General features: G+C 48.5%; 1 protein-coding gene and 1 long non-coding RNA gene across 2 annotated transcripts in view; both read right to left on the reverse strand.

The window, feature by feature from the left end:
- The window catches only part of LOC311530265 (uncharacterized protein), a gene marked incomplete at its 3' end in the record, with an annotated part of 506,005 nt that overhangs the window by 383,228 nt on the left and 99,241 nt on the right, over nt 1-23,536 (reverse strand). The window lies entirely within an intron of this gene.
- On the reverse strand, nt 50-4,530 carry LOC311531292. The gene is made up of 3 exons (XR_014714186.1): nt 4,405-4,530; nt 1,824-2,011; nt 50-153 (listed from the first exon to the last, which is right to left on the reverse strand). It is a non-coding gene; the product is annotated as an uncharacterized lncRNA (long non-coding RNA).

Consider the following 23,536-nt stretch of genomic DNA (forward strand, 5'->3'; position numbering starts at 1 on the left):
TGACTCATGATGTCTTGCTTTGCTGGAAGGAGTCCATTGTTCAAGAGATAGCCCAAGGCAGTGGCTCTCAACCTTTGCAGACTACTGTACCTCTTTCAGGAGTCTGATTTGTCTTAAGTACCCCAAGTTTCACCTCACTTAAAAACTACTTCCCTGCAAAATCAGACATAAAAATACAAAAGTGTCACAGTCTCACTGTTACTGAAAAATTGCTTCCTTTCTCATTTTTACCATATAATTTAAAATAAATCAGTTGGAATATAAATATTGTACTTACATTTCAGTGCATAGTATTTAGTACATTATAAACAAGTCATAGTTGTATGAAATTTTAGTTTGTACTGACTGTACTAGTTCTTTTTATGCAGCCTGTTGTAAAACTAGGCAAATATCTAGATGAGTTGATGTTCCCCCAGAAGACCTCTGTGTACCCCCAGGGGTATGTGTACGCCTGGTTGCAAACCATTGGCTAGAGGAACACTGATGAGGAATGGAATATTTTCTGTCTAAGGAGTGACACTGCTATTAAGTTCATGGTAAATAAATTGGGAATGTTGTGAATATTTGTCCATTGCTTATAGAGATATAGGATGATGTAGTTTTATCAAACAGTTAAACAGTATAATGCAAGGAAATGCAGTTAAGGTCCAAAATCCTTATTCCTGTGGCCATCCTCCACCAGACTCCTGGAGCTTTGCATATAATATGAGGCAGAACTTTTGTTTAGGAAACTTTAGATATGAATTATGTTTATTATGGTAGTGTTTAAGGATCAACCAAAAATGGGACATCCATTGTGCTAGGCACACAGACCAACATTTTCTATTTAATTTCAGGGACATTTGTAGTGTTAACTTGCTAATACACTGAATACACACACAATATAAGTTCCTTTATTTTATTTTGCTAAATAATAACATAGAAACACAGATTTACCCTATTAATGATCGTGCTGAAGTACAGTGAACATTGCACTCTTTCCTGTCATTAGCATCCCTTATTCAGACTGAGCTGGCATCAGTCCTGTGGCAGAAACAGATTAACTTTGCTGGAAGTATACCCCTTAGTTTTGCCTCATAGCAATGCTGGCTGTGACAGGATTTTCGGCATTTGTGCAAAAATTCACACACAGCAAAGAAGTGCTAGCCAAGACCCCCTTGCCATTTACCAACACGTGAAGGAAAGGGTGGGCATATGTTAGTGAATCCCCAGATTGAAAGTCTATGGAATAGCAGATCCTCTCTGCTTATTTTTCACTAATGTCCATACCCTGTCAGGTCTTGATCCAGCCCAGCTACAACAGCACCCCTTCTGCCCAGGAGGAGGGACCTGCAATTAAATTCCCAGTCAGTCTCAGCAGAGAGGCTGCTGCCTGGGACATAGAGGTAGAAAATCAGGGGCTATCCCAGCCAGAATGGTGCTGCTGGGGAGTGTGAGAAATGGTCCCTGCCTCCCCAGAGCTGAGCTCTGCCTCTAATGCTCTGATTTTCTGTCTCCCCAGTGAATGTGATTCTGGATCCAGACACAGCAAATCTCCACCTCATCATTTCTGCAAATCACAAAAGTGTGAGATGGGAACATGCAGGGCACAATCTGCCTGACAGTCCTGAGATATCTGATCCTGTTCCCTACCTGCTGGGCTATGAGGAGTTCATTTCAGGGACACATCCCCGGGAGGTGGCAATCAGGGTTGTGAATGTTGGTGGACCCCTGGGGCTGCCAGCAAGTCTGTGAGGAGAAAGAGGGGGGGGAATTCACCTTTAAACTGGAAGGGGGGGGATCTGGGCTGTGCAACAATGTCAGGGTCAATATTGGGCTCTCACCTCCTTTGTGACCTTCCCTGCCCTTGACTGCAAGGCCCAGGAAGTTCTGGGTCTCTCTGGACTATGAACAGGGGAAGGTAACATTTTACAGTGCTGATAAGAAGGTCCCGATCTTCACTTTCACCAAAGCTTCCTTCACTGCTGAGCAAATCATCCCTGCATTCTAGCTCTTTTTTTGCACACACGGCCTGTCAAAAATTAGAGGAACCATTGGTCTCTTCTCATCCCTGCTCTGCCCCCAAGCCACCCCTTTCCCCAAGCCCCTGCCCCGCCTCTTCCCTCCCCAGAGCACACCCCATCCCTACTCCTCTCCCTCCCAGTCCCTCCCGCAAAACAGCTGTTCACAGCAGGAGGGAGGCGCTGGGAGGGGAGGAGTTGATTAGCAGGGACGCCAGCTAATTAGCCCATTAGCCAAGTAATTAGCACCCACTAATTTTTCTCCATGGGTGTTCCAGCCCCGAGCACCCACAGAGTCAGCGCCTATGCTCCAACTGACTCAATGCATGACACTGACCGCTCTGGTCACAATTGTGAACACCATTTCCCAGGGGTCACAGGGACCAGAAGCCCACCCCCCTCTAAAGACCCACATGAATTTTTGAAAAAAGAAAAGGAGTACTTGTGGCACCTTAGAGACTAACCAATTTATTTGAGGATAAGCTTTCGTGAGCTACAGCTCACTTCATCGGATGCATACTGTGGAAAGGGTAGAAGATCTTTTTATATACACACAAAGCATGAAAAAATACCCCCTCCCACCCCACTCTCCTGCTGGTAATAGCTTATCTAAAGTGATCACTCTCCTTACAATGTGTATGATGATCAAGCTGGGCCATTTCTCACCCCCCCCAACCCGTATCTCTCACCACCCCGCTCCCTTCCCCCGACCTTCTGGCTCTCCCTTCCCCAGCCGATCTCCGTTTGTGTGTGTGGGGGGGGGATGAGAAAACCTGGATTTGTGCTGGAGATGGCCCAACTTGATCATCATACACATTGTAAGGAGAGTGATCACTTTAGATAAGCTATTACCAGCAGGAGAGTGGGGTGGGAGGAGGTATTTTTTCATGCTTTGCGTGTATATAAAAAGATCTTCTACACTTTCCACAGTATGCATCCGATGAAGTGAGCTGTAGCTCATGAAAGCTTATGCTCAAATAAATTGGTTAGTCTCTAAGGTGCCACAAGTCCTCCTTTTCTTTTTGCGAATACAGACTAACACAGCTGCTACTCTGAAACCATGAATTTTTGAAATGTCTTTTCCTGATTGTCTAGCTGGGCGAGTGCACCTAGCAGCTCTCCATTGTTGTGTGCAATTGCCCACATGACCTTGCTGGCTATACACTCAAACCTGCTCCTTTCTGGAGCAGACAGGAGATATTGGATCTCCTGGTCCTGTGGGAAGAAAGGCTGTGCAGGTACAGCTCTGATCCAACAGTCAAAAAGTCGACATCTACAAGCAGATTGCTTAGGGGATACAGGAAAAGGTCAACAACAGAGAACAGTAGCATGGGCTGGGGGAGCTGCCACTGTATCTCTCACCACCCTGCTCCCTTCCCCCGACCTTCTGGCTCTCCCTTCCCCAGCCTGTCTCCCTCCAGCCTCCCCACAGCCCCCCCTTAATCCCCCCACTCCCATTTCCCTCTAGTCATAGAATCATAGAATATCAGGGTTGGAAGGGACCTCAGGAGGTCATCTAGTCCAACCCCCTGCTCAAAAGCAGGACCCATCCCCAATTAAATCATCCCAGCCAGGGCTTTGTCAAGCCTGACCTTAAAAACTTCTAAGGAAGGAGATTCCACCACCTCCCTAGGCAACGCATTCCAGTGTTTCACCACCCTCCTAGTGAAAAAGTTTTTCCTAATATCCAATCTAAACCTCCCCCACTGCAACTTGAGACCATTACTCCTTGTCCTGTCCTCTTCCACCACTGAGAATAGTCTAGAACCATCCTCTCTGGAACTACCTCTCAGGTAGTTGAAAGCAGCTATCAAATCCCCCCTCATTCTTCTCTTCTGCAGACTAAACAATCCCAGTTCCTTCAGCCTCTCCTCATAAGTCATGTGTTCCAGACCCCTAATCATTTTTGTTGCCCTTCACTGGACTCTTTCCAATTTATCCACATTCTTCTTGTAGTGTGGGGCCCAAAACTGGACACAGGACTCCAGATGAGGCCTCACCAATGTCGAATAGAGGGGGACGATCACGTCCCTCGATCTGCTCGCTATGCCCCTACTTATACATCCCAAAATGCCATTGGCCTTCTTGGCAACAAGGGCACACTGCTGACTCATATCCAGCTTCTCGTCCACTGTCACCCCTAGGTCCTTCTCTGCAGAGTCCAGCTCTGTTCCCCTGAGCTCCAGAATTCTCCCCCTGCCCCTCGATTCCTGTGTATTCCCTCAGCCTCCCTTCGGGGGCCCCACATCCCCATGGCCCCATCCTGCGCCCTGCATCCCTGTCCCCCCCCCCTCAGTGCCCTCTGGCTCTCAGAGGCCACTGTCCCTCCTCAGCCCCCTTCCAGCTCCCAGCCCCCTCTGGTTCCCCACCTGTCTCTGTCCCACCCACAATCCCTCCCACTCACTGCAAACCATGGGAGCTGGCAGCCAGCTTTCCTCTACCCAGTGCAGGGGCTCGCAGCCAGCCCAGCAACCCAGGCCCCGGGGTCCTGCAAGGAAGGTGGGTTGCACCGTAACAGAGTCACTGCAGCGACTGCAATTCGCTTCCTGCTGCCAGGCTGCGTGATCCCGGGAATTGCTCCTCTCGGCGCCTCCGGGGTCCTAGCGAGACCGAGTAAACCGGTCTGACCTCTGTGTGTCTGTCTGTTACTGTTATTATTTATTGTATCGTCACACACACACACACAGAGCATGTTCTGTCTGTGTGATAGTGTCTGAGTTTGCGTACTCTGGTTTGGCAGCTTTGCAAAGTCGTAAAGTTGTGTGAGTGGATAAGGTTACTGGCTATTCTGTGAGACGTGTGGTTTCGGTAACAGTCAAACTCTCAGTTATTTCTTTTTGTGTGTTTATTGTTTCTTTCTTTATGAAAATTAATCAAGTAAATAAAAAGGATTTCACAGCAGCCGCCCTGCCCCAGATCCTTGGAGAGGATCCACATTCCCTAGGAGCAGGCAGCTCCTCTCAGCATTAAGGAGGCATCAGGCATAGAGGGCAGCCTGTCAATGGGAGGACAGAAAGGGGACATCCAGATTGCACGTCTGTAGAGACTTCACTTGGGGGTTTTCCCGAGAGTTCCCAGTATTAACCGAGACATGGGGGTGACAGGTCCTCGTCCACAGAAGCTGCGGGGGACATGTTTCCCGGTGACACTGACTGTGGTGGGATTCACTCTGGTAAGAGATTGATCCAGGGAGCAATTTGTAAGATGTGGTGTCTTTTCTCCACAGCATGTTCACTGTCTGCTAGCTCAGGGCTGAGCTGCAAGGTCTGCTCCCCTCGTTCAGGTCATGTAGTTGTCAGTGCTATGCCACCAGGTCAAATTAACCCACCACTGGGCTGTAGGGGGAAAAACTCCAGTTCTCCCCCCTTCCCCCACAGGGCTACCTGCTGCTCCTTACCCTACCAGTGTAACTTGCCTGCACAATCTGCCACCGGTAGCAGTTATTAACATCTGCGTATCCTCTCCTTTGCTGCCCTGTCACAATTTGCTGCCTCTGCCTTTCCCGATCCTACAGTCCCAGGGCAGTAAATTGTGATGGATGGAGGCATTCCCACCACAGTTTGGTACCTCTCACCTTTCCCCACTTTCTGGTCTAGGGGTAACAGACTGTGATGGATGGGGTTCGTCTATCATAGTTTTCCCACCTCTGCCTTCCTCCATCCTTCGGTCCAGAGCTGGTAAATTCTGATGGATGGGGACATTCCCAGCACAATTTGCTGCCTCTTCTATTTCCCTTCCTCTCTGCCTTTCGCTGTCTCCTCGTCCAGGGGCAGAAAGTTGTGATGGATACAGGGCATGTCTGTCACACTCTGCGGCCTCTACCTTTGCCCATCAATGCAGTATTGCCAACTTTGGGAGAGCAAAAATCCTGAGCCCAATCCCAAAAAATCATGAGATTGGCCCCCAAATTATGATATTTTAATAAAAGATTATGGTGTGTTTGTAGGCCAGTCTTGTGGTGTTTGAACTCCCCCTGCCTGTCACCGGTGTCACTCACTCTCCTGTGTACTGGGTAGGGTGATCCTGGCACTTGTTACAGGAGCTCTCAGCCGCATATCTGCCCACCTCCGCTCAGCAATTAATCCCGTCCCTCAGTCCCTCATCAGTTCTGTCCCCACCCAGCCCCCCTCAGTTCAGCCCCCCCAGTGGGTGATGTGTGAGCCCCCCCTTTGGGGAGACTAGCCACACAGCCCAACCCCTTGCACCTGAGCCCCCCTACACCCGCTAGAGCCCCCAACCCTCCCAATGCAACCCCCAGCCCCGAGCCTCCCCAATATTCCCACTAGCCTCCACCGGACACCGGAGCCCCGAGCCCTCCCCCCCACGGCTGAAGGAGTCCCAGATGAACGGCCCTAGGCCACCGGCCAGCCTCAAAGCCAGCTCACCTGCCGGCCAGCCTCAGTGCCTGCCTGCCCGCCGGCCCCAGCACTGGCCCCAGCACTGGGCTGCCCACTGGCCTCAGCATCAGATTGCTGGCTAGCCCCAGTGCCGGCCCCAGTACTGACCGAGTCACTGGCTGGCCCAGTCCCAGTGCCAGGTCACCTGCTGACTGCAGCACCGGTCGGCCCACTGACCCCAGAGCTGGGTTGCTAGCCAGCCTCAGCACCAGCCCCAGCCCCGGGTCACCGGCTGGGAGCTGAGCTGCTGCTGGATTAGAGAAGAGGGTGCAGCATGGGCAGGGTCAGGCCTTGGCTTTGGGGATTGTTTGCCATTGCTTTCGGGGAGGGAGGGAAGGAAGGAGGGAGGGAAGACTGATAACATGTACCCAAAACCACCTGCGACAATGTTTTTGCCCCATCAGGCATTGGGAACTTAACCCAGAATTCCAATGGGCACAGTACATCACTCCATGAGTCAATGCTAGCCATGGTATTGAGGACGCTCTCCACCGACCTACTGTGCTTAGTGGGGAAATACACAATCAACTGTATAAAATTGCTTTCTAAAGAGTGACTTCTGTGGAACTTGGGGAGGAGGGCAGGCAGTTATACAATGGATGCAGCGGGGGTCTGTGCTCTAGTTGCTTTTCCTGCAGCTCCACCAGATGCCTGATCATGTCCATTTGTTCTCCCATTAGCCTCAGGATCTCCTCCTGTGTGTTCTGATCACACTCACTGTATGCTTTCTTGGCCTCTGCCACCGAATGCCTCCATGCATTTAGCTGTGCCCTATCAGTGTGGGAGGACTGCATGAGCTCAGAAAACATGTCATCGCAAGTGCAGGTTTTTTTGCCTTCTAATCTGCAATAACCTCAGGGACGGAGTTGATACGGGGAACATAGAAACATTTGCACCTACAGGAGGGATAAAAAGGGAGAGTAAAATTTAAGAAGATACATTTCTGAGAACAAAAGGGAGACTCTTTCACAGTGAATCGAGCGATTCACAGCAAACAGCACATGTGTTTTAGGTACAAGGTCGCATTTTGCCTTTTATATTGAGCGCCTGCTGGTGTGGTGATACATCACACATGACTGGGAAACAGAGTTCAGTTTCCAGGCAGCCATGGTAAGCCAAAAGGTATGTGGGATTGGCTTCTTCTGCCTTCGTAACATGTGGGAATGGTTTCAAACTGCAGCGCCCTCCTTTCCCATAGCAAGCAATGCCGGTTGAGTTTACCGTTTAAAAGGAGGGGCTGCGGTTTTGGGGTGGATGTGCAGCACACCCCTCCCACCACCACATGGCTATTCTCCAGGATGATCGCTTTTAGCCAAGCGCAAACAGCCCAGCATGAACGGGGTCCTTTTACTGTTCCCTTACAAAAATTCCCCTATTTCAACCAGGTGACCATGAATGATATCTCTCTCCTGAGGCTGACACAGAAAGATAAAGACTGAATGTTGCATGAATGCAACCAAAACCCAGGACCATTTGCTGCCATGCTTTGTGCTACAGTGATTCCAGACTACTTGCTACTGGCTTGGCAAGGTAAAGTGTCCTACCGTAGAGGACAAAATAAGGCAGCCCTCCCCAGAAACCTTCTGCAAAGGCTTTCAGAGTACCTCCAGGAGAGCTTCATGGAGGATTCCGGCTCCATCCCCAGATACGTTAATAGATTTTTCCCATTGCTGTGCTGGCCGTGAATGCATCCAAATTCTTCAGGGCAAATCAAACGTTAAACACAATTGCTTTTAACCCCTGTTGTGTAGTTACAAATGTCCACTCACCAAGGTGCCTTCTCTGCCTTCAGGGTCCAGGAACCTGCCTTGGGGGGTATTGGCTCCAGGGTGATGGAAAGGTCTTGGCTGCCGGGGAGAACAGATTCTCCACTTGCCTGCTGCACATTCTCCTCCTCCTCTTCCTCATCCACAAAATCCTCCTCCGTGTTGCGTGAGACTCCCCCCTTGCAGGTGTCCTCGGACAATGGTGGGGTAGTGGTAGGGTCCCCCCCTAGAATGGCATGCAGCAAAGGTGCTGACTCCGTGGGTGCTCCAGGGCCGGAGCACCCACGGGGAAAAATTGGTAGGTGCTCTCCACCCACCGGCAGCTCCCCGTCCTGCCCCCCTGCCCCAGCTCACCTCTGCCTCCGCTCCACCTCTGCCTCCTCCCCTGAGTGCGCCACCATGTCCTGCTTCTCCCCCTGGCTCCCAGCACTTGCACCATGAAACAGCTGTTTCGTGGCGGCAAGTGCTGGGAGGGAGGGAGGGTGGAGGAGGAGGAACATGGCACACTCAGGGGAGGAGGCAGGAATTTGGGGAGGGGTCCAATAGGGGCATGGAGGGAGCGGAGTTAGGGCGGGGACTTTGGGGAAGGGGTTGGAAGGGGGCAGGGCAGGGGTGGGGGCAGGGGTGGAGTTGGGGCAAGGCCGGGGGGGTGGGGGTGCAAGCACCCACCAGCGCTGGGAAAGTTGGCGCCTGTGGCATGCAGCTGATCGTAGAAGCGGCATGTATGGGGCTCTGATCCAGAGCAACTGTTTGCCTCCTTTGTCTTTTGGTAGGCTTGCCTGAGCTCCTTAACTTTCATGCAGCAGTGCTGTGTGTCCCTGGTGTAGCCTCTCTCCACCATGCCCTCTGCGATTTTGGCATATCTCTCAGCATTTCTTCTGCTGGTTCGTAGTTCTGCCTGCACAGATTCTTCTCCCTGCACAGCAATCAGATCCAGTGTCTCCTGTTCGCTCCGTGCTGGAGCTCGTTTGCGATTCTGGGACTGCATAGTCAGCTGTGCTGCTGAGCTCGCCACGCTGACTGAACAGGATATCAAATTCAAAAGTTCCCGGGGCTTTTCTTGTGAACCTGGCTAGTGCATGGGAGTTGAAAGCGCTGTCCAGTGCAGTTACATTGGAGCACTCTGGGATAGCTCCCAGAGGCCAATACCATCGAATTGCACAGCGCTGTGTCTGCACTACCCCAAATTCGACCCAGGAAGGTTGATTTTAGCACTAATCCCCTCGTTGGGGAGGAGTACAGCAGTCGATTTTAAGAGCCTTTTAGGTCGGCGGAGCGGGGTTGGTTGTGTAGCCGCATTGCTTATAAAATCGACCTAACGCTGCTAAATTCAACCTAACCTCATAATGTAGACCAGACCTTAGTTGTATTACTTACAAAAGTTTTAGCATAATTATACTGAAAGAAAGAGAAAGAAAGACACCCACCCCACCCCATCCGCCTAAAAAAACCCTTTCCATTTACAAATGAATCATAGAATCATAGAATATCAGGGTTGGAAGGGACCCCAGAAGGTCATCTAGTCCAACCCCCTGCTCGAAGCAGGACCAATTCCCAGTTAAATCATCCCAGCCAGGGCTTTGTCAAGCCTGACCTTAAAAACCTCTAAGGAAGGAGATTCTACCACCTCCCTAGGTAACTCATTCCAGTGTTTCACCACCCTCTTAGTGAAAAAGCTTTTCCTAATATCCAATCTAAACCTCCCCCACTGCAACTTTAGACCATTACTCCTCGTTCTGTCATCTGCTACCATTAAGAACAGTCTAGAGCCATCCTCTTTGGAACCCCCTTTCAGGTAGTTGAAAGCAGCTATCAAATCCCCCCTCGTTCTTCTCTTCTGCAGGCTAAACAATCCCAGCTCCCTCAGCCTCTCCTCATAAGTCATGTGTTCCAGACCCCTAATCATTTTTGTTGCCCTTCGCTGGACTCTCTCCAATTTATCCACATCCTTCTTGTAGTGTGGGGCCCAAAACTGGACACAGTACTCCAGATGAGGCCTCACCAATGTCGAATAGAGGGGAACGATCACATCCCTCAATCTGCTCGCTATGCCCCTACTTATACATCCCAAAATGCCATTGGCCTTCTTGGCAACAAGGGCACACTGCTGACTCATATCCAGCTTCTCGTCCACTGTCACCCCTAGGGCCTTTTCCGCAGAACTGCTGCCTAGCCATTCGGTCCCTAGTCTGTAGCTGTGCATTGGGTTCTTCCATCCTAAGTGCAGGACCCTGCACTTATCCTTATTGAACCTCATCAGATTTCTTTTGGCCCAATCCTCCAATTTGTCTAGGTCCTTCTGTATCCTATCCCTCCCCTCCAGCGTATCTACCACTCCTCCCAGTTTAGTATCATCCGCAAATTTGCTGAGAGTGCAATCCACACCATCCTCCAGATCATTTATGAAGATATTGAACAAAACCGGCCCCAGGACCGACCCTTGGGGCACTCCACTTGATACCGGCTGCCAACTAGACATGGAGCCATTGATCACTACCCGTTGAGCCCGACAATCTAGCCAGCTTTCTATCCACCTTATAGTGCATTCATCCAGCCCATACTTCTTTAACTTGCTGACAAGAATACTGTGGGAGACCGTGTCAAAAGCTTTGCTAAAGTCAAGAAACAATACATCCACTGCTTTCCCTTCATCCACAGAACCAGTAATCTCATCATAAAAGGCAATTAGATTAGTCAGGCATGACCTTCCCTTGGTGAATCCATGCTGGCTGTTCCTGATCACTTTCCTCTCATGCAAGTGCTTCAGGATTGATTCTTTGAGGACCTGCTCCATGATTTTTCCAGGAACTGAGGTGAGGCTGACTGGCCTGTAGTTCCCAGGATCCTCCTTCTTCCCTTTTTTAAAGATTGGCACTACATTAGCCTTTTTCCAGTCATCCGGGACTTCCCCGGTTCGCCACGAGTTTTCAAAGATAATGGCCAATGGCTCTGCAATCACAGCCGCCAATTCCTTCAGCAAAATGACTGAATTTTGACTGTCATTTGACTTGGCTTTGAGGCTAAAATAGCAATGTCGATGTTTGATTTTGGGCTGTAGCCTGGGCTTCAAATCCTGGTAAGGGAGATCCTCAGGATCTCAAACCTCAGGCTCCAGCCCCAGCCTCTACACTGCTAGTTTTAGCCCTGAAGCCTGAGCCCCTGCAGGACCCTGAGTCAGCAGCTCCCAGGGTCTGAGACTGGCTGCAGTGGTATTTGTTTTGGTTTGAGGCTGAGTTTTTGTTGTTGTTCCCCCCACCCCAGCTTCGACTTACTCTGAAAGAGGCAGGTCTTGTGTTAATGAGTGCTGCAGTGTGTGATCCTGTGTCACTAAAGATTATATAGCAAGGCACAGACACAAGGAGGCTGAATTAACAGGGCCTAGACATCCTTCATTCTGTCAATGCCTAACTGAGCGTTCTCAACTTTGCACCCTTAAGAACATGCTTTTACTGTAATGTTTTGAGGGTAAAGTTGTTATAAATCCCCTCAGTTTTCCTGCTCTACCATATAATTATTTAATTTGCAGATATTCTACCCTCTAATCTTTCTGCTTTACTTTCCAATCATCAAATATTGCTGCACAGATTTCCCGCTTTCTTCACTTACTGAATTTTACTGCATCCCCCTCAGGGGCTGATCCCTTTCTCTCTGTAGATGGGTTACTAATATTATCTCTGCATAAAGATTGTGTTTTTCCTTTAAATACCCACTTGATATGAAACCTTTCAGATTTCGCTTTCCCCCTGCCTGCGTAGCCAATTTGTATAAATCTTCTCAGGTTTGTCCTCATTTTCTCTTAATTATCAAATACTGCTATAAACTCTCCTCAACAGTCACGGATTTCTTCTGTCTCTAATTACTGAATAATGTAAGATTCCCTCAGTTTGGGAGGAGAACTGCTACCCTGAGTAATTCCCACAGCTGGGGGCATAGGCACTGATTCTGTGGGTGCTTCAGGGCTAAAGAACCCATAGGAAAAAAATGGTGAATACTCAGCTCCTACTTGCAGTCCCCCGCTCCCGATCAGCTCCTCCCCCTCTCCCCAGCACCTGTAAGTGACTCCACTGATCAGCACCTCCCCCTTTCCCCCCCAGTGCCTCCCACCCACCGCGACCAGCTGTTCCGCTGCATGCAGGAGGCACTGGGTGGAGGGGGCGGAGTGAAAGCAGGGTGCGCTCAGGGGAGGGGGTGAAATGGGGATAGGAAGAGGTGTGGCATGGTAGAGAGAGGATGGGAAGAGGCAGGGCAGGGTGGGGCCTTGCAGAAGGGGTAGAATGGGGGCAGGGCAGGGGGTGGTAGAAAGTCAGCGCCTCTGGGTGGGGGTGTAATAAAGAGAGAGAGCCTGGGGCACTGGCCTGGTGTGAGATCTGAGTCCTGAGCCAGAGGTGTAAACCAAAGTCAGGCCATGTATCAAAGCAAATACAAGCTCACAAGTTCACTGCCCAGTACATGAACTCATCAAAGTTGATGCTAATGTACTAGGCACTAGGGATTTACATACATATACTCTAGGTAGTATAGATAGAACCCAATCTAGTACACGATAAGGGTTTACCAAAAACAATTGATGGGGATTTTTTGTTTGTTTCAGTCTATAAATGTCGGGGTACTTTGCCTTAATTCCCTGTTCAGCCGAGGGGGCAGTGGAAAGTCCTGCCACTGACTGAGCCGTTCCTGGCTGCTAGGCACTCGTGTGTCGGTGTGCCTGTAACCATGGAGCCAGGGCGCTGGGACTGTGTGTAGGGGGCAACAAACCTGGCCCATTGCCTTTGTCACTGAACCGGGATGGGGTCTTTTTGATGAGTAACACTGAAGGCTGCTGAATGAGCAGCCTGCCTGATCTGCTGTTAATAATAACCAGGGGCAGAAGCACCAGGCAGCCGGAGCAGCATTACAAAGTCAACCACGTTACAGCCTTCAACACTTAGTGCTGTCAATGTCTGCTGAACCAGCTATCTGCGCAGAGCTGGACAGCACACTGAAACAACATACACAAGGGCAGCACTAGGGGATGTAGCCACCCCACAGTTTGCCTGAGACCCCCATAGCCACCCCTCCTAGCACAAAGGTCAAAGCAGCCACCGCTCTCCGGTCCCCCAGCTCTGAAGGCAGAGTGGAGAGAGCGGTGGCTGTTGGCAGTGGGTATAGGGGCTGGTACATACAACCTACTTCCACCCCCTGCACAGGGGCTGGGATGTTTCTGAGGATATGGCAAGGGATCCAGGACTCTCACCCCAGTGGCACAGCCTAGCAAGGAGGGGAGCTCCTGGTCTGGCTTCCAATCACAGCACCAGTTGTTCTTTGAATTAGCCAATCAGCAACCAGGGGATGCACATTTAAACACCCTTTGTGGGAGGAAGTTGCGCTGACTTGGATGGCTTAAGTGCAATACGGGGAGGTGGGATGTTCCCTTGCACACCAGTAAGAGACCAGGGAGGTGTGATAGGCAAGTGGGAGCACCAGTCAGGCATGGAGAGAGGTTCAGTGTATTTCTTTGGAGCAGTTGGCTACACTGAGTCTCCGTGAGGTGGTCTCTCTTCAGAGGTGGTTGCTAAGGCAACTTTTATGGTACTTGTATTTAATCTTGATTTTTGCTGCCTGTCAGATTAGCAAGGGAGATGTAGGTTAGATATTAGAAAAAACTTAAACACAGGAACAGGTTACCTAAGGAGGCTGTGGAGTCCCTGTCATTAGAGGGTTTTGAGAACAGTTAAGTCAGATCCCTGTCAGGGATGGTCTAGGTTGTACTTGGTCCTGTCTCAGCAAAGGGGGATGGACTATGTGACCTCTCCAGGTCTCTTCCAGCCCTACATTTCTAGGATTCTATGTAAATCAGGAATTCCTCAGCTGTGCTCTGTAGAGAAATCACTGGTCATAGGGTGCCAACTCTCCTCTTTGTTTTAGATGCATTGAATTTTACTCACAGATGGCTAAAAATATGTGAAATATGTTATTTACATTTCTTCTGCCACCTGGCAATTACTGTGGTCACCACATGGGTGTTACTGGGAAGGAACCTTCTCCAAGAGACAGTCTCTGGGGGGGTTGTCTACTCTAGGAGGTAGTTTACTGTAAAATTCTCATGCAGACAAGGCACATGGTCATTTTCACCTCAGTGTAACTAGTTCAGAGGGATTGTATGGGATGAGGTTTGGGCAGGGAAGGGTTTGTGGTCACCCTGATCAGCAACATTGAGGGGAAGCTGTGCCTTGCTTCATCTCCACAAGGATTGTACAGTGAGATCACTCTCTCAAGTTCACTGTCACACTGTAAAAAATCCCACCCTTTCTTCTAGTGTGGACATGGACATGGATGTGGATATAAGATATGTCTGCTGAACCAGCTATCTGCACAGACCTGGACAGCACACTGAAACAATGCATACAATTTTGGTCCATGGATTTACAAGCCAGGCTTTCCCCTTTGATCAGCACATCAGTCACTTGGTGGTGATGTCTGTAGATGGAAGTGGAAGAGAGAGGAAGAGCATGACAAATGTGTCTCCCTTTTATCATGTTCCTTCTTCCCTCTTGGCTTTCCCCCCTACATACAGGGTCAGGTTAGCATTACCTCACCATAGTCTCAAACTGACCAAGAGAAGGAGGGTGACTCACTCGAGAGTCCAACAGATCCTTTGTTGCTACCTAGGCCAGTCTCCCTTTATTTGTGGGAGGCTGAGCTGTGTTTGTCCCATACATGTCCTGATGAGCTGTGAACTGCCCCTCTGTTCCTAGACAGTTTTGCCTGGGCTTGTTTTAAACCAGTGAGGACACATTTTCAGCCTCATAACTATATACATGAAATTACACCCTATAACATTACTATAACAACAATGCTCAGTGCATCATGAGCCTTCTGAAGACACCCAACATGTCAAACTTTGCATTGGATACCACACAATCATATTATAAGGACGAACATGGGGGTGTAGGGTGTTCCCCTAAGGTACAGAGCGTCACACCTGCCCCCTTAGTTTACTGCAAGAGTAGCTTGAAGGCAGTTTGTATTATAGTTCTCTTGGCACCCAGCCATCAAGGCCATGAGGTAGTATGCCTCAGTTTCCCCATTCACACACCGCAAACCAGGTTTATCTGCTGTGATCAGCTTTAAATCTGTTTACAGGTATTAACTGAGAACTAGTTTCAGAGTAGCAGCCATGTTAGTCTGTATTTGCAAAAAGAAAAGGAGCTGATCGGGGTGACCACCAGAGCTAATGCATCCAATGAAGTGAGCTGTAGCTCACGAAAGCTTATGCTCAGATAAATTTGTTAGTCTCTAAGGTGCCACAAGTACTCCTTTTCTTTTTGAGAATTAGTGTTACCATAAGGTTTAACATCAGTAACAAAATTCTTATCCCAAAACTTAACATTAATACCAATTATTTTTTATCACAGATGAGTGTTGACAAGTATCTTTATGATACCATACCCTCTGTTCAGATAGTGTAGTTTGAGTTTAGTTTGTTCATTACCCACGGTGTCCTTTGACTCTCTCCCATGTAATCAGTCACTGGCTTTTCTTTCCCTCCAGTGTGCCCCTGTATGTGGGCTCTTAATTTAATCATGTTTCTGGAATTTTGGTATCTCAGAGTCCAGCAAGATAAGGGTCCAGGGGGATCCTGCACATTGGCTGGCCCTTTGGGGAGTGGTCTCCCAACCCCAGGACTGTACATATACAGAAAATCCAGCTCCCTTTTTGCGGTTACCCGGTGCTCCCCGTCCCATCACTGAGTCCTTTCTTGCCCCCTTTTCCTAGAGGGCTGTGATCTGGGCTCTCTGGGCTAGCTGTGTTTACCCTTTGATCAGATTCACCTTTTCATAGAATCATAGAATATCAGGGTTGGAAGGGACCCCAGAAGGTCATCTAGTCCAACCCCCTGCTCGAAGCAGGACCAATTCCCAGTTAAATCATCCCAGCCAGGGCTTTGTCAAGCCTGACCTTAAAAACCTCTAAGGAAGGAGATTCTACCACCTCCCTAGGTAACGCATTCCAGTGTTTCACCACCCTCTTAGTGAAAAAGTTTTTCCTAAACTTCCTAAAAGTTTTTCCCAGCAGCTTTCCAATAACTGCTCTCTGTCTCACCAGCCTGGGGGAAAACACCCCTTTCTCTGTCATTTAGGTCATTTGTATTCAGGCAGACTACCACCTGGCAATTTCCCGGTCCCAACTCCTCTGTTATCACAGGCATTGGAGCTGCATCTTGATTTAAAGAGACACAGTTACTTTCCAAAAACTTATCAGAAATAGCATCCTGAAAAATTTGGACCTGGATTGGGGTACTGTCTGCCACCCCTTTCTCTGTCCCTGAGAAGTCAGCTGTATGACTGCTCCCCTCCAGGAGGTCAGTGACACAGTTCTTCTCAAAACCTGGGTCACAGGCTGAGTGCCTGGGTGCACAGATGCTGACCCAGCCATCCTCCTAGTGTTCTGGGCATCCTGCCCCAAGTGACTAGTGAGGAGACATTCCTGTACCCCCACTATTCCTTCCCCAGTTTCCTCCTCTGGGCCCCCTGCTCAGACACATTTTCTCTGTGGTCCCTAGGAAGGGTTCTGTCTCTTTTTCATCTGAAAAACTCTGCCAGCTAACAACTGGGACAGTTTCTTTAATCACTGACAACACCCAATGGCCTGTGATGGGATGTTAGATGGGGTGGGATCTGAGTTACTACAGAAAATTCTTTCCTGGGTGTCTGGCTGGTGAATCTTGCCCATATGCTCAGGGTTTAGCTGATCACCATATTTGGGGTTGGGAAGGAATTTTCCTCCAGGGCAGATTGGAAGAGGCCCTGGAGGTTTTTTGCCTTCCTCTGTAGCATGGGGAACGGGTCACTTGCTGGAGGATTCTCTGCTCCTTGAAGTCTTTAAACCAGAAATTTGAGGACTTCAATAGCTCAGACATAGGTGAGAGGTTTTTCACAGGAGTGGGTGGGTGGGGTTCTATGGCCTGCGTTGTGCAGGAGGTCGGACTAGATGATGGTAATGGTCCCTTCTGACCTTGGTCTCTATGAATTTACCTCTCCTGCCCTTGCTCCTAAGGCCATGTTGCCTTCATAGAGTCATAGAATATCAGGGTTGGAAGGGACGTCAGGAGGTCGTCTAGTCCAACCCCCCTGCTCAAAGCAGGACCAATCCCCAAATAAATCATCCCAGCCAGGGCTTTGTCAAGCCTGACCTTAAAAATATGTAAGGAAGGAGATGCCACCACCTCCCTAGGTAATGCATTCCAGTGTTTCACCACCCTCGTAGTGAAAAAGTTTTTCCTAATATCCAACCTAAACCTCCCCCACTGCAACTTGAGACCATTACTCCTTGTTCTGTCATCAGCTACCATTGAGAACAGTGAAGAAAGGAGAACAGCAGAATCCGGACCCTGGACTTCAGAAAAGCAGACTTTGACTCCCTCAGGGAACTGATGGGCAGGATCCCCTGGGAGAATAACATGAAGGGGAAAGGAGTCCAGGAAAGCTGGCTGTATTTTAAATAATCCCTATTGAGGTTGCAGGAACAAACCATCCCGATGTGTAGAAAGAATAGTAAATATTTCAGGTGACCAGCTTGGCTTAACAGTGAAATCCTTGCTGATCTTAAACACAAAAAAGAATGGAGAAATGACCAGGGAGGTCATAAAAATATTGCTTAGGCATGCAGGAGTGAAATCAGGAAGGCCAAATCACACTTGGAGTAAGAACAAGGGTTTCTTCAGGTATATTAGCAACAAGAAGGTGGTCAAGGAAAGTGTGGGCCCCTTACTGAATGAGGGAGGCAACCTAGTGACAGAGGATGTGGAAAAAGCTAATGTACTCAATGCTTTTTTTGCCTCTGTCTTCACGAACAAGGTCAGCTCCCAGACTACTGCATTGGGCAGCACAGCATGGAGAGGAGGTGACCAGTCCTCTGTGGAGAAAGAAGTGGTTCAGGACTTCTTAGAAAAGCTGGACAAGCACAAGTCCATGGGGCCAGATTCTCTGCATCCGAGGGTGCTAAAGGAGTTGGCAGATGTGATTGCAGAGCCATTGGCCATTATCTTTGAAAACTCATGGCGATCTGGGGAGGTCCTAGATGTCTGGAAAAAGGCTAATGTAGTACCCATCTTTAAAAAAGGGAAGGAGGAGAATCCAGTGAACTACAGGCCAGTCAGCCTCACTTCAGTCCCCAGTAAAATCATGGAGCAGGTCCTCAAGGAATCAATTCTGAAGCACTTAGAGGAGAGAGAAATGATCAGGAACAGTCAGCATGGATTCACCAAGGGCAAGTCATGCCTGACTAATCTAATTGCCTTCTATGACGAGGTAACTTGTTCTGTGGATGAAGGGAAAGCAGTGGACGTGTTGTTCCTTGACTTTAGCAAAGCTTTTGACACGGTCTCCCACAGTATTCTTGTCAGCATGTTATAAAGAAGTATGGGCTGGATGAATGCACTATAAGGTGGGTAGAAAGTTGGCTAGATTGTCGGGCTCAACGGGTAGTGATCAATGGCTCCATGTCTAGTTGGCAGCCAGTATCAAGCGGAGTGCCCCAAGGGTCGGTCCTGGGGCCGGTTTTGTTCAATATCTTCATAAATGATCTGGAGGATGGTGTGGATTGCACTCTCAGCAAGTTTGCAGACAACACTAAACTGGGAGGTGTGATAGATACGCTGGAGGGTAGGGATAGGATACAGAGGGACCTAGACAAATTGGAGGATTGGGCCAAAAGAAATCTGATGAGGTTCAACAAGGACAAGTGCAGAGTCCTGCACTTAGGACGGAAGAATCCAATGCACTGCTACAGACTAGGGACCAAATGGCTAGGCAGCAGTTCTGCGGAAAAGGACCTAGGGGTTACAGTGGACGAGAAGCTGGATATGAGTCAACAGTGTGCCGTTGTTGCCAAGAAGGCCAATGGCATTCTGGGATGTATAAGTAGGGGCATTGCCAGGAGATCGAGGGACGTGATCTTTCCCCTCTATTCGACATTGGTGAGGCCTCATCTGGAGTACTGTGTCCAGTTTAGGGCCCCACACTACAAGAAGGATGTGGAAAAATTGGAAAGAGTCCAGCGGAGGGCAACAAAAATGAGTAGGGGACTGGAACACATGACTTATGAGGAGAGGCTGAGGGAACTGGGATTGTTTAGTCTGCAGAAGAGAAGAATGAAGGGGGATTTGATAGCTGTTTTCAATGACCTGAAAGGGGGCTCCAAAGAGAATGCATCTAGACTGTTCTCCGTGGTAGCAGATGACAGAACAAGGAGTAATGGTCTCAAGTTGCAGTGGGGGAGGTTTAGGTTGGATATTAGGAAAAACTTTTTCACTAGGAGGGTGGTGAAACACTGGAATGCGTTGCCTAGGGAGGTGGTGGAATCTCCTTCCTTAGAAGTTTTTAAGGTCAGGCTTGACAAAGCCCTGGCTGGGATGATTTAATTGGGGATCGGTCCTGCTTCGAGCAGGCGGTTGGACTAGATGACCTCCTGACGTCCCTTCCAACCCTGATATGCTATGATTCTATGATTCCTGGTTTGTGAGCAGCAGGTCAAGAAGAGCTCTGCCCCTAGTTCGTTCCTCCAGCACTTGCACCAGGAAATTGTCCCCTACACTTTCCAAAAACTTCCTGGACTGTCTGTGCACCGCTGTATTGCTCTCGCAGCAGATATCGGGGTGATTGAAGTCTTCCATGAGAACCAGAGCCTGTGATCTAGTAACTTCCATTAGTTTCTGGAAGAAAGCCTCGTCCACCTCATCCCCTTGGTCTGTTGGTCTATAGCAGACTCCCAGCACGACATCACCCTTGTTGCTCACACTTCTAAACTTAATCCAGAGACTCTCAGGTTTTTCTGCAGTTTCATACTTGAGCTCTGAGCGGTCATACTGATCTCTTACATACAATGCAACTCCCCCACCTTTTCTGCCCTTCCTGTCCTTCCTGAACAGTTTATATCCATCCATGACAGTATTCCAGTCATGTGAATTATCCCACCAAGTCTCTGTTATTCCAATCACATCATAATTCCTTGAGTGTGCCAGGACTTCCAGTTCTCCCTGCTTGTTTCTCAGGCTTCTTGCATTCGTGTATAGGCACTTAAGATAACTCGCTGATCATTCTGCTTTCTCAGTATGAGGCAGGAGTCCTCCCCTCTTGCGCTCTCCTGCTCGTGCTTCCTCCTGGTATCCCACTTCCCTACTTACCTCAGGGCTTTGGTCTCCTTCCCCCGGTGAACCTAGTTTAAAGCCCTCCTCACTAAGTTAGCCAACCTTCTTGTGAAGATGCTCTTCCGTCTCTTAGTTAGGTGGAGCCCATCTCTGCCAAGCACTCCTTCTTCTTGGAACACCATCCCATAGTCAAAGAATCCAAAGCCTTCTCTCTGACACCACCTGCACAGCCATTCACTGACTTCCATGATCTCTACCTAGGCCTTTTCCTTCCACAGGGAGGATGGACAAGAACACCACTTGTGCCTCAAACTCCTTTATCCTTCTTCCCAGAGCCACGTAGTCTGCAGTGATCCGCTCAAGGTCATTCTTGGCAGTATCATTGTTGCCCACGTGGAGAAGCAGGAAGGGGAAGCGATTCGAGGGCTTGATGAGTCTCGGCAGTTTCTCCATCACATCGTGAATCCTCGCTCCTGGCAAGCAGCACACTTCTCGGTTTTCCTGGTCGGGATGGCAAATAGATGACTCAGTCCCCTTGAGGAGGGAGTCCCCGACCACCACCTCCTGCCTCCTCTTGGGAGCAGTGGTCATGGAACCCCCATCCCTAGGACAGTGCATCTCATGCCTTCCAATTGGTGGAGTCTCCTTCTGCTCCCTTCCCTCAGATGTATCATCTAGTCCACTGTCCACATTAGTACCTGTGGAGAAAACATGAAAACGGTTGCTCACCTGTATCTGCATTTCTGGTACATGGATGCTCCTCTTTCTTCTTCTGGAGGTCACATTGCCAAATTTCTTCACCATCCTTCTGTCCCCACTGCGCAGCCTGCTCCGATTCTTAAGAATGTTGTGCCCATAGAAGCATATCCTGATGTCTGTCCAGGAAATCTTCATTTTCTCTTATGCAACACAGGGTTGATACTTGTTTCTCCAGACCTTGAACCTTCTCTTCCAATATGGAGACCAGCTTGCACTTTGTACAGACAAAGTCACTTCTGTCCTGTGGAAAAAAGACAAACATAGCACATCCTTCTGCTGGAAAGGAGCTAGTCTCAGCCCCTCCCCTACTTGGAAATACACTGCTTCCCTGTGTTACAGAGTCACAGGAATACTCACCCACAACAGTGGTTTCTGAGATCCCCCAGCCCTTCTTTGGGCTCTCCTCTGGGACACGTTTCTCTATGCTCCTTAGAGTCGGGTTTATCTCTGGTTCAGCTGCAACCTGCTGCCAGCTAACAACCTGGACAGTTCTCTCCTTGGCAGGCATTACACCCCCTGTGATGTTGCACTCTATATGATTTTATGAAAATATGCTAATGAGTGTGAATATAATGTATAATATATGGAATATTATTCATGCAAAAGGTCTCTTGTAAGGTATCATTACAAAGCTTATAATCTACTGAGTGTGGTCATCCTAGTTGTAGAAATGTATCACTCTTGTGTCTGGAACTAGAAATACGAAATTTCTGAGGGCCTATTGTAATTATGCAAAGTGTGGGCCATTAACGGTGGTTTGGAATCTTGATGGCTCCCATCAGCCAGGACAATTGACTGTGGATGGCTCTGTTTGCTTGCAGGCCTTCCTGTGAGCCAAGGTGGAAGGAATGAAGGCTTGGGTCTCACAGGACGTGACCATGGCACCTGGTACTGAAATCCATCTTAAACCTGGTGCTTTTCCATTTAGAACGGGGGTGGGGACCCAGAGAGGGATAAAGAATTCCCGCCTTATGCAAAAGATATATAAGTGGGTGGCCATCATGAGAAATCCCCTAACTAGCACCTGAGCTAGAACAAGGGCTATACCAGGGGAAAGGATTGTGCCCAGACTAGGAAGGCGTCTAATCTGTGAAAGAAGTTTATTGAAACATCTCTGAGGGTGAGATTTTATTTGTATTCAGTTTTATTACTGTACTAGGCTCAGACTTGCGTGTTTTATTTTATTTTGCTTGGTAATTCATTTTGATATAGATATTCAGGCCTGTCTGTAAAGGCCTATACTCTAAGAATTTAGGTGTATTCTTATCGCTTGGCTAGTTCTAGAGGTATAAAAGAAAGAAATCACTGTCTGCCGGTGTAAGGGCCTTCTCTTACTGTGACAGTTTGTGGCCCTGTTCTTAGGCTAAGGCCTTTGGCTAAGCAGCAGAGGCAGCCATAAGCTGGGAAGCGAACGGTCACATCCTCACATTCCAAACCAGTCACACTGACATAAGGTGCTATTGGGCTGTTAGGAATACAATCCTGTACTGATAGTTCCTATCACCTCCAGAGAAAGGGAAGTGCCTAGAAAATGTAAAAGGAAACTTAGTTTGATAGCATCCTGTCTGGCAAGAACTCACTTATCAATAGCTGGGATGTGAAATCCTCACTTCTGTGTTGTCTTGTCATTATAGTTCCCACTTTGCTATTGTTTGTCTGTATAATCTCTGTCTGGTTCTGTGATTGTTCCTGTCTGCTGTATAATTAATTTTGCTGGGTGTTGTTAGGATATAGATATTCAGGCCTGTCTGTAAAGGCCTATACTCTAAGAATTTAGGTGTATTCCTATCACTTGGCTAGTTAGAGGTATAAAAGAAAGAATCAAAATCACTGTCTGCCAGTGTAAGGGCCTTCTCTTACTGTGACAGTCTGAGGCCCTGTTCTTAGGCTAAGGCCTTTGGCTAAGCAACAGAGGCAGCCATAAGCTGGGAAGTGAATGGTCACATCCTCACATTCCAAACTAGTCACATTGAAATAAGGTGCTATTGGGCTGTTAGGAATTTAATCCTGTCCTTATAGTGCCTATCACCTCCAGAGAAAGGGAAGTGCCTAGAAGCTGTAAAAGGAAATTGAGGTTGATAGTTTTCTGTCTGGTAAGAACTCACTTATCAATAGACACAGCTGGGAAACTCTTATGTCTTTACAGATGTAGTTGTGAAATCCTCACTTCTGTATTGTTTTGTCATTATAGTTCCCACTTTGCTATTGTTTATTGGCATGGTCTCTGTCTGGTTCTGTGATTGCTTCTGTCTGCTGTATAATTAATTTTGCTGGGTGTAAACTAATTAAGGTGGTGGGATATAATTGGTTAGCTAATCCATGTTAGGATTGGTTAGTTAAATTTTAGTAGAATGATTGGTTAAGGTATAGCTAAGAATATTACTATATAAATTAGGGGCAAACAGGAAGTAAGTTGGGATTCGAAAATAAGGAAAAAAGGAACTTGTATTTAAGCTTGCTGGAAGTTCACCCCAATAAACATCGAAT

The sequence above is a fragment of the Lepidochelys olivacea genome (assembly GCF_965140295.1).
Source record: "Lepidochelys olivacea isolate rLepOli2 genome assembly, chromosome: 14".
In the NCBI taxonomy this organism is placed as follows: Eukaryota; Metazoa; Chordata; order Testudines; family Cheloniidae; genus Lepidochelys; species Lepidochelys olivacea.